A 12464-nucleotide genomic window follows, 5' to 3' on the forward strand; every position below is an offset into this window, starting at 1 on the left:
TGCAAAAGTATAAAATCATAAAGTTAGAAATAGAAGAAAAATTATCATTACCTTCACCGCAACATTTTAATCACACTTCACCTACTTATTGATTATAATTAACCAGATGGAGATCTCTACTCTAATTTATGCAAAAAATACTTTGACTAGAACTATTCAGATAGTGCCAAAATCCTATTTGTATTAAATTGTGTTTGCGGTTCATGTGATTTGTCATTTATTAAACAAATATTTATAGTGGTGTGTCTACTTCTTTCCAGGCCTGGGGTTAGCAACACTTCATTTCTTGCCAGAACGACTTTCCTGTTGAAGCCCTGGTGCATTAATCTAATGGCCTTAGGAGAAATAGAGACGAGGGAAGGAAACGATGTTTCTTGCGGAATAAAGCACCAGAAAATATACAGACTGTTAGAGTTTTTGTGGGTGGAAAGATTTAATGACGATTTTCCAACTTTGCAAATGATTATTACAATTTTATACACCTTCCTAAAAATTAGGTGCGGGGAGGGGTGGGGAGGTATGCTTTCAGAAAAGTATCATCTGCAGTTCCATCGACAAAAATTGTAAATGGTTGGGATATGAAAGGAAGAACATTGCCTTCTGAAAGTAACTGTTTCTTTAACACTGAAACATTGTTGGTTGTTCACCGGATCACTTCATTTCACAGTGATTGTGTACACCTTTTACTTTACACATTTCAAAAGATTTTAATATTTTATTCATGAGTCTGAAAGCCTCAGTTACATAAAAATACATGCAAATCCAATGTAGTCAAGCGTTCCAAACACTCAAGCTGACCGGAATCATGCAAAGACAGTTGGGTTTTGCCCCAAAGTCCTGGCACAGATCTTCTAAAACTCTTGGAATTTCCTAAATGATACCCGTGATAGAAGTCTTTTTCCTTCTAATGAGCTGACTCTTGGCGGGACCCTAGATAGCTTTCGGATGGGGGTCTGTCACCAGAAAAGCCAACCCTTGGTTAGAAGCTTGGAACTTTCAGCCCCACTCCCCAACTTCCAGGGAGGAGAGAGGGGCTGGAGACTGAGTTAATCGCCCATGGCTAATGATTTCATCAACCACACCTGCCTAATGAAACTCCATAAAACCCTTAAAACAATGGGGTTCAAAGAGCTTCCGAGTTGGGAGACACATCTATGTGCCAGGAGGGTGATGCACCCCCAACTCCATGGAAACAGAGACGCCTGCACTCAGGACCCTTCCAGACATCTCGCTATGCATCTCTCTAGCTGGCTGTTCGTGTCCATTTTAATAAACGGTACATTTAAACAAATAAAGTACTTTCCTGAGTTCTGCGAGCCATAGAAAATGATCAAGTCTGAGGAAGGGGGCTGTAGGAACCGCCAAATTTGTAGCCAAGAAGGATAGAAATGCAAAGAACCTGGAGACCCAATGCTTGCAACTGGTGTCTGAAGTGGGGCACCTTGGGGGACCTGAACCCCTAACCCAGTAGCGACTGACACTAACTCCGGGGAGTGAGTATCAGAACTCACCTTAACTGTAGGAGGCCCATTTGATGTCACAGAATTGGAGAACTGGATGGTATCAGGAGGAAATAAACAACTCAGGTATTCTTCATGTTTTACAACATGTGTTATAAAAATGTGGTATCCTAATAAATAACTGAGGCTCTGAACAGCCTTGAAGTGCTCAATGAATCCAACCAAAATTGAACTGTGTCGTATTTAGTCTAAAATAATTGTTTACACTCCAGGTATAGAGTTGTTCAACTATTTTTCTTATTTACTAATTTGGCCCCATTCGTGAACAACTGCAGAAAAACCTTCTGCATTAGTTTCCTATGGCTGCTGTAACAAATGATCACAAACGAGGTGGCTTAAAACAACAGATATATGTGTCCTCAGAGTTCTGGAGGCCAGAAGTCCACATTAAGGTGTCAGCTGGGGCACGCTCCCTCCACAGGTCCTCGGAGAGAACCCATCCATGCCTGTCGTAGCATCTGGTGGCAGTCAGCACTCCTTGGCGTTCTTTGGCGGGTACCACTGCACTCTCCGTACCGTCCATACCTTCTCCTCTCTGTATCTCTGCCTTCTCTTCTGTTTCTTATAAGAACGTGTATCACTGGATTTAGGGATTTAGGGTAGATAATCGAAGATGATCTCATTTGCAAATTCTTACCTTAATTACATCTGCAAAGGCCCTTTTCCCAAATAAAATAACATTCACACATCCCAGGGGTTAGGACATGGACATAACTTTTTGGAGGTCACCGTTCACCATCCTCTTATCCCTGTCCACCCCACCTCTACAAAATAGGAATTCTCTTTTGAAAACAAATATAGAGCAAACTTAATACTTGGGGGAAAATTAAATTTTATATAATATATCATACATTCCACAGAAACACACAAAATTTGATTCCTAATGAATGATAAAGCAAGACAGCTGCAAGGTACTACATCAGGTGAGTAATTTTAAGTAGATATATATAACATCTGGGTTCCTATAGACAGATGTTCCTTTGCATTCTAACCAGTCTTATAAGTTCAGAAGAGTGAGTCATACTTCCCAGGATGTTTTTAATATTTTTCAGATTCATATGTTTATTGTTATGAGTTCCTCACAAATACCAAATTCTAATATAAAAAAAATCCACCATTTTAAAGAAAGATCACATACATTTTTACATTTAATAGACTAAAAAAATAGTCTATTAATGCCCTTTTCATCACTATTCTATAGCAACTTATAGAGGTTTATATAATATACTGGAAATATTCACACAAGTAAGTGAATTGCTAAATTACATATTAAATTGTATTTCTTCAGACTGAGTGGTGATAATTTAAACAAATTTAAAAACACACACGTCAAAAAATACAATTATATATATAAAGAGTTTCTAGAAAGTACTAAACATTTACAAATCACTCCTCTCTCAGCATAGTAATCAGAAAAGTAAATGATTATGGCTCTTATGGGAAATAATAAAAACATGCAGGAATGTTTTACTCTTTATTTGCTTTATTAAAAAGCCCCTCTGAGAACTGTGTAAGCAAAACTACAGAAAAATAAACAAAATTCTCTTTGATTTTGACAGCTTGCTGTGTCTCCTCTGACCCACAAGAATTCTAAAACTATGTCACAGTCTCACTTTGGCCCAAAGAAGCAGAACAACAGCTCTTCAGTTCACCCAAAGCAATTTTTATTTTTCAAGAAGTCAATAAAGACACATTCATTTCTTCCATAAAGGAGAAAAAAATTCAGGTCAATATGTCTTAGAAGTATAAAATTACGTGAATGAACGTGGAAGCTCTTACAGAAAATCTCTTCGCTTACACGTGTTCCTTGTTGAATGGCTACACCTTAGGTAGGTACAAATTAAAATAAAGGCAGCCACATAAGTACAGACCGAAAGTAACGCACTGCCATTTATCTGCTATAATCTAAGGCATGTCTATACTGAGCCATAAGCAGTTTGTGGCAGAACTCAATAATTAACATAGGTCACCTTTAGGAACCATTCACGTGGTTGCAAGGTCAATTCTGCGGAGTTGGGAAAGATGCATGACCTGCTTCTGTCACACCTGGGGTGATGCCTGAGCAGTACCTCAAACATGGAACACCCTGATCACCTGCATCTTCCTACCGTCCCTTTAGAGGTAGGTAGCAGCATCTCCTTCCAGTTACCCAGGCTTTAAGTTTGTTTTCACTTGCCCCTCCTCCCCCCTCCTCACACACAGCCCACCCTCAGCCTGGATGTCTCCCAGGGGTCTCTGACATCCACACCTCCACCATTCCAGGCACTCGTCACGTCGCTGATTCCGGACAGCAGCTTTAACTTTATGTCGTCCTATAGGCTCACTCTTTCCTTCTATACCAGTTAATGAATGTCTTTCCCCATATTAATAAGTAGTATATTGAGTTCTTACCATATATGAGGCACTGTTCTAAGCACTTTGCGTACTTAGAACTCTTTTAACTCAGTTACTCTTTCCCATTTTACGGGGAACTAAGGTATAGACTGTTTAAGCAAGTTGCCTGGGGTCATGCAGCTAACAAATGACAAAAGTGGGATGTGAACTGGGGCCTTTGGGCTCCAAAGCCCACTCTCAACTCTGAGACTTTCCTGCCTCTCCGTCCTCCTCGCTCCTCCGCGTAACCATTCTTACCTCCTTCCCAACACCCTGTCACCAAAATGAACTCCTAAAGTCAGTCAGGCCATTCTCACTGCCCTGAAATGCACCACGCCCATATCTGCCCGTTATGATTTCATACAGCACTAAAAATGCCCTCCTTCCATTTCCTGCTTATTCAAATCTTAGCTATTTTTCAAAGTTAAATTAAATCTCACTTCTTCCAAGCAGGCTTTCCTGACTGCTTGTGTCTTTGTTTCCTACTCTCAATTGCTAGATCAGTTACAGTGTGACCACACAATTTACGACTTAATTTTGTATCATCTTTGTTTCCCAAATATCCTCATTCATTCAACAACAACAACAAAAGAAAAAAACTTGAGGACCAAAAAATCCCACTGAAAGTCTGGATATTGGTCTAGAGGCTGAGGGTACAGTTATAAACGAGATGCATGAGGCTCTTATAAGACCTACATTTGGGGAAAGGGAACAAAACAGACAATAAATAAATAAACAAAATATCACCTCTCCAGCAGAGAGTGTTTCAAATAGAGAGAATACAAAAGTGAGCTCAGCATGTTTACAGAACAGAAAGAAGGATGGTGAGGCTGGGGCCTAAGTGAGCTAAGGACCATGTTTCCCCGAAAATAAGACCTAGTTGAATAATCAGCTCTAAAACATGTTTTGGAGCAAAAATTAATATAAGACTCAGTCTTATTTTACTGTAATATAAGACCGGGTCTTATATTATATTGTGTTATATTATGTTATATTATGTTATATTGTTATATTACATTACATTACATTACATTACATTACATTACATTACATTACATTACATTACATTACATTACATTACATTACATAAGACCCGGTCTTATTTTACTTTAAGGCCGGGTTAATATAATATAATAATATAATATAACAACAGGTCTTATATTAATTTTTGCTCCAAAAGACGCATTAGAGCTGATTGTATGGCTAGGTCTTATTTTCAGGGCAACACGGTAGCACAAGATGCAAATGACTTCTTTTTTTTAAATAATTTTTTTAAACTTTCAATTACAGTTGACATACATTAAATTAGTTTCTGGCATACAACATACTGATTAGACATTTATATAACTTATGAGATGATCACGCCAATAAGTCGAATACCCATCTGACACCACACATAATTATCACACTATTATTGACTATATTCCCTATGCTGTACTTTACTTCCCTGGGACTATTTTGTAACTACCAATTTGTACTTCTTAATCCCTTCCCTTTTTCACCCATCCTCCCATTTCTCTTCCCATCTGGCAACCCTCAAAATGTTCTCTGTATCTATGAGTTTGTGTCTGCTTTGTTTGTTCATTTATTTTGTTCTTCAGATTGCATATGTAAGTGAAATCATATGACATTTGTCTTTCTCTGTATGACTTACTGCACTCAGCTACCCTCCAGGTCCATCCATGTTATTGCAGATGGCAGGGTTTCATTACTTTTTATGGCTGAGAAATATTCCACTGTATACTGTATTTTGCCATGTATAATGTGCACCCACGTTTTTGGCCCAAACTTTCACGGGAAAATATCTTTTATTTTAATTTTTTAATTCAAATTTTTATGTGTTTACATTAAGGTACTTGTTTTTGGTACTATAAAGGGATTTTAGCCTTTATTTTTTAACATATTAAGGTATAAGAAATTTTATGTAACAAATAATTACAAAACACAAGAACAGATACAAGGTACAAGAAATTGCATGTACCAGTAACAAAGCTACGATACTTACACATCACAGAAGGCCAAGAACTCTTCATCGTTTCAAGTTCATCTTAAGTTCAATAAAACCGATTATCGTGTTCCAGAGTATTATTTTGCATATGGATTTCGTTATTCATTTCTAGAGTTACCCTTTTAACTCATAAGCATAAATAAAAGAATTTAAAACATTTATATAGATATGGTAGTATATAGTACTACCAATATATAATGCACATCATTATCTTTCCCTCACAAATTTGGGCAGAAAGTGCACATTATACATGGCAAATATGGTATGTGTACCATCTCTTCTTTATCCATTTATGCACTGATGGAAACCCAGGTTGCCTCCATATCTTGGCTGTTGTAAATAATGCTGTAATGAACATATGGATGTACATGTCCCTTCGAAATACTATTTTGAGTTTCTTCAGATAAATACCCAGAAGGGGGTCCTTGTCTCTTGTTATAGCCTTTGTTTTAAAGTCTACTTTGTCTAAGTATCCCAGATTTTTGTTTGTTCCCATTGTCATGAAATATCTTTTTCTACCCCTTTACTTTCAGTCTATGTGTCTTTCAATCTGAAGTGAGTCTCTTGTAGGAAGAACGTGTAAGGGTCTTGTTTTTTTATCCATTCAGCTACCCTATGTCTTTTGATTGGAATATTTAATCCACTCACATTGAAAGTAAATGCTGATAGATGTATAGCTATTGCCACTTTATTACTCATATTTTTTATCTTTATTTTTCTTCATCTTCTTAGGGAAGTCCCTTTAACATTTCTTGTAATACTGGATTGGTGGTGATAAACTACTTTAGCTTTTTCTTGTCTGAGAAGCTCTTTATCTGTCCTATGATTCCAAATGATAGCTTTGCTGGGTAATCTGGGTTGTAGGTCCTTGCTTTTTATCACTTTGAATGTTTCCTGCCAATTTCTTCTGGCCTGCAAAGCTTCTGTTAAGAAATCAGCTGACAGTCTTATGGGAGCTCCTTTGTAGGTAACTAACTAGTTTCTCTTCCTGCTTTTAAGATTCTCTCTTTGTCCTTAACATTTAGCATTATAGTTATGATGTGACTTGGTGTGGACCTCTTTGGATTCATCTTGTTTAGGGCTCTCTGTGCTTCCTGGGCTTGTATATCTCTTTCCTTTGGCAGGTTAGGAAAGTTTTCCATCATTATTTCTTCAAATAGGTTTTCAATTCCTTGCTTTCTCTCTTCTTCTGGTACCTGTGAATGTTGGTATGCTTGAAGTCCCAGAAGCCCCTTGAACTCTCCTCATTTGTTTATTCTTTTTTCTTTTTGCTGTTCTGACTGGGTGTTTTCTGCTACCTTATCTTCTAAATCGCTGACTCGATCCTCTGCTTCATCTAATCTACTGCTGATTCCCTCTAATGTAGTCTTTATTTCTGTTATTGCATTCTTCATCTCTGACTTGTTCTTTTTTACGTTTTCTATCTCCATTATTATGTCTTCTATCTCATTGTTGAACTTCTCCCTGAGATCATTGAGCATCCTCACAACCAGTGTTTCGAACTCTGCATCTGGTAGATTGCTTATCTCCAGTTTGTTTAGCTCTTTTTCCAGAGTTTTTTCTTGTTGTTTCACTTGGGACATGTTTCTTTGTCTCCCTATTTTGGCTGTCTCCCTGTGTTTGTTTCTATGTATTAAGTAGAGCTGCTGTGTCTCCCAGTCTTAGTAGAGTGGCCTTATGTAGTAGGTATCCTTTGGAACTCAGGTCACCTGAGCCAGGTGTTGTATGTGTGTCGCTTGTAGGGAGAAAGCTGCCCCTCCAGTCCTTGCCATGAAACCGGACAATTCAGTTCCTCCCTCTATGTCCCTGGCACCTTTCAAACTGCTGCCCCAGAAGTGGAGCTCAGAGCGAGTGAGTAAGGAAGTCCGTGTGGGGGCCCTTTAAGAGTATCACTGGGGACTGCAGCCACCCTCCGTCTCACTCAGCCACAATCTCCACTGGTTTTCACAGCCAAAAGTCATGGGCACTTCTCTTCCAGGCTTTGGAAACCTGGGCTTGGGAGGCTGTTGTGGAGCTGGGATCCCTCGCTCTTAAGGCAGAACCTCCACAGCCAAGATATCCTTCCTGGTTTTTAACATGTTGCGTACGGCGGGGTTTAAATCCCTCGTGAAGATTCTCGTGATCCGTACGCAACGTGTTAACCGCCAGACACAGGAATGGGACTAGCCCTTCCCCATCTCTGCCCCTCCTACCAGTCTCCACATGGCTTCTTCTGTATGTCCTTAGTTATAGGACATCAGTTCAGCTAGACTTCAGGCGATTCTCAATGATGGTTGTTCTATAGTTTAGTTGTAATTATGATGTGGTCATGAGAGAGGCAATCACAGCATTTACTCCACTATCTTGCCTGGAAATCACAAATGACTTCTTGATGGTATCAACAAAATTTTATAGCATCCCCCCTTCCCCCATGAGGCCTGGACTAATGCTAACCATAGTGGCAGCATTTCAATACTACCAAAGTATTTATAGATGTATTAAGGCTGAGACATACAGCTACATCAAAAGAAGAGAATGGTAATTATCTAACTGAAGATGAGGAGATAACTAATCTAAATAATTAGACTCAAAACAATTATATTAAATCCCTGGGTACACTGATAACATAGGATAATTATTAGACCCCTCCTCCTGAGACTATTGTTATATAAATAGCAGAAGAACTATGGTAGAAGCATTCTGGTAATAAACTGCCCACAAAGTCATGGTCAGATAGTTGCCAGTGACATACCTCTGGTAGAACAACTACAACTAACCAATTCAACTATCATGAACAGAATACTTCTGAAATAACTTTGCTGCTGTAAATAACTGCTACAGCCTTAGCCTGCAATGAAATAGGCTATTGCAGATATAATGGAACCATTCAAACTTTTAAGACTCACTTAACAATTTACAATACAGACTCACTTAACAATCTATATGTATGACTGAATAGAGGGAATGACTGATCTGTTGTAGATCATTAGCTGAAACACAGGCTTGCTCATTTCTCTGCCTAGTCAGGGAATATGTCCAAAGGAAAACAAAGGGCTACAGAATCTGATTGCTGGGACAGAGAGGTGAGGGTGAGACAGAGAGAACAAAAGCTATCTGCCTTAGAGTTAAATCTAACTCTTTAAAAAATGTACTATTTAATCCAGATGTTTCTTTATAGTTGAGGGACTGGACTCTAGACTACACAGGAAAAATGTACTGAATCTGCACTGAATGGAAAATACAAGAATTCCTCCTACTAAGGTTCTCAGTTGGGAAAAATCAAATTCCTACATGGAGAGGGATATTAGTACAACATTAAAATGGAGCGAGCTCTTGTATAATCGAAGTGGTTCTCAGGATCCCTTTTAAACTGATGGTTCAACTCCTCCCTGAAGCTTTCTCTGATTAAACTATGTTTTTTAACATCTCCTGGGTATGTGGATGTTCATGTATATTCGATTAGCCTGTGCTTTGCATTCGTTCTCAAATAGTTAATCTTCCTATCTAGACTATCAATTTCTCAAGGGCAAGAAAGTTTCACTCTACAACCATCCATTGCTGGCTGCCCTGACCCTTGCCCTCAATTCTTAGTAGAGCACAGCACTCTGCACATGGGGTGGGGGGGGGGGGGGGTAAGTTTATGGCTAGAAATCTTCTGTAAAGGAAATTTAACCTGAGTGATCTAGAGGCTGATTCCCTCTGGCTATCTGACCATTTTACTGCACATCAGTTTTTCAACATGTTGACATACAGAAGAATCAAATGTACTCAAGTATGTTACTAAATACCAATGTGTCATATTAACCAGTTCCAACAGACAAAAGCCAAGAAAGGCAGTTGTCCAGATAGTTCAGGGAAAGAAGAAACAATCATCTGGTTTTACCCAAATTACTTGGAGAGTAAAACAGGGCTTATAATGGAGATTTCAGGTTCGGAGGCATTATTATAAAGTGCTAATACATCCTTTAAAAGTGGATTTGCCACGTTCTTATAGAAAAATATTCAGGGAAAAGCATTTCAATTTCAACAGGGTAATATTCCCCCGAGTGAGGATGGTCACTACTGTATAATAATTACAGGACTATTATATTATATAAAAATTACTGTAATTTTGCCTTCACACTGCAATGGAAAACAGTGAAATGAAATGCCCATAGTAACACAATCAGCACAGTGCTGAAGTCAGGCTTCAGCCTCTCTCTCTCTCCAGGCTCAAGTTCAGCACCTTTCCCACCATATCTTTTTTTTTTTTTTTTCCTGAAAAGCTTAAGCATGGCTATTAAATTGTATGACTCCTGGGACATTTCAGAAGTTGCGCATCGAACGTGCCTGGACCACGGGAACATGTGCCCAATGCATGTCATTGTGCTTGGGTTCAAAGCTTGGTCAAGAGCGTATCTGATGCTGATATCAAAGTTCACAATTGAAAGAAATGTAAGTACCTCTGGGCTCTAATTTATTTTCCTTCACCTTACATCTCTCATCCTGAGGCATTCCCTTGCTGAAACTGATGTCCTACCACCAGCTCCCAGAAAATTTCAAAATAACAATGACCAAATCCCAGAGCTAGCCGATTGGATTCACTGGCAGGAAAATGTTTGGGGAATGACTTCTCAAAGCCAAGGGTAGATCCCTCAAAGAGGTGATGCAGTAACTCCCTGTTCAGGATGTTTTCTTTTCCGAATGTTTTCCAGTCCGCACTCACTAGCTTGCTCTTCTCCGAACAGAGTAATTTTTAGCAAAGAGCAAGCTAGAGGAGAGAACAACATGCTCTTGCATGAGCTGTCCTTCATAAACAAAAGTGAGGCTACTCATCAAAAAGACATGAGTGGTTTTTTCAATATAACGGTACCTCCCTTGACGTAATAAGAGATGTGCTCCTAGGGGGAAAAAATCAACCAAATATTTGTAAGGAGAATCACATTTTCCCCTTTTCTTACATTACCATCTCAGAGCTACCTTATCATCATTCTGATTTTAGTAAAATGGGACTCCTCCCTCTATCTTCAAACCTGACAAGCAGTTCATTAATAAATAAGAATGTAAATGAACTAAACTAGCTCCACTTTAAAGGAAATCTGTTACAAATCCTTCCTATGATTTTTTTTTTTTTTTTTTACTATGGATAATTGTCCTTAACCTTTTTTAAAGTAGGGTGTACACGCAGTGGATGGCATAGGGTCCCAGGGCATGTTAGATTGAAAGATGTAATTCATGGTGTAGTTTGTGGCCTTGACATTGTTTCAGGTTTCCACACAGAGCTCTCTGGCCACTCTCTGGTGAGAATACTGTTCTTGCCCTCTTTAGCAGAAGGCGCTAACTAACCTTGTCACTGTTACATGAACAGAAAAGATTTGTTCCCCGGTGGCTCTCTGCATGTCATAAGGATGGGAATTTAATTCAAGATGATGAAGATTATCTGTAAGGGATAAAGTTTTCAATGAATCATTGCCTGGGTTCAGTCACAGCTCTAGGACTAGAATCCCAAGTATTTTAGAGCCTTCTCTTAAAATACTCCATGTGTGATCATGGAGAGCCAAAGAGGAAAAACTCTCCTGCCTGGGATGAGACAAGGGAGACAGAGAGTCATTCTTGGCTAATTAACTGAGCAGATTTCATATCTGATCCCATTATGTGAACATCAAAATAAACTTTAAAACAAATAAACAAATAAGGCTTGAATTTTAAACTGCATCTTCCACCAAGGTCTGGGTTGAGGGAAGTGACAGGCCCAAGGTCACAAAGTCATTGACAGGGCATCTCGCTGGCCTAGGAAATACTGCAGCATCAGACGACTGTTTACATTTGCTGGTTGGGATAGGATGTAGCATCTGATTGATTTCAGTTGGAGGAGATACAAGTTCTTTATCCTCATGGACACCAAATTAGGTCAACAGATATTCAAAACAGATCCAGACTCTTAAATTGGGAGGCACTAGGTTGGTTAAAGAAAAGGGTTGAATTTTTGAACAAACCACTTGATACAAAGCCTGACTGACTGAGGGAATCTAGAAGACCTCACCAGCCAATCAACAAAATGAAGTGGTGTAAAAAAAAGTTTCAATATGCTTTTAGTTCTTAATGAAAAATATAGGAAGAGATCACTGCTAGTATTAAAACTCTGTCACACATATTTAAAGCTTCCTATATACTGCAGCTTCTCAAAGAAATCCTAAAAACAGCCCAGCAGGTCTTAAGCATCAAGACCCACTCAGGTGAATTTTTAGAGCCCTGTTTGCAGTTCTCAATTCCTCTCGCATCCCCCCAGCACCACCACCAAAAAACTCCTGAATTGTTGTGCGGCACTTTCCAGGGGCAGCGTCTGGGTTCCGAGGAGCTGGGAACGAGGCCTGGGGGACCTAGTGTGGGAGCCGGGGGCACGGACGGGGGCCACAACTGGGAACAACTCTTCCCCAGGAGGATGCCCAGCCAGGGGAGACACGCCGCCAGTCCTCCCGCGCTCCCTCCGCTGGATCGCCCTGCAGGCTCTCCTGGTCCAGGCGTGACCGCCCCCGCTCGGGGGCAAATGCCCTGCATTTGGTCGTTTCAAAAGCGGGCGAACTGCTCCGGTCCGGGAAATGCGG

General features: G+C 39.5%; 1 protein-coding gene across 4 annotated transcripts in view; it reads right to left on the reverse strand.

Annotated features, from left to right (window-relative positions):
• Positions 1–12464, reverse strand: part of C1H12orf75 (chromosome 1 C12orf75 homolog) — a 103477-nt gene that overhangs the window by 24221 nt on the left and 66792 nt on the right. The gene's annotated exons all lie outside the window — the stretch shown is intronic.

This window comes from Rhinolophus sinicus, chromosome 1, assembly GCF_057876585.1.
Source record: "Rhinolophus sinicus isolate RSI-liver-muscle chromosome 1, RSI-T2T, whole genome shotgun sequence".
Taxonomy (NCBI): domain Eukaryota; kingdom Metazoa; phylum Chordata; class Mammalia; order Chiroptera; family Rhinolophidae; genus Rhinolophus; species Rhinolophus sinicus.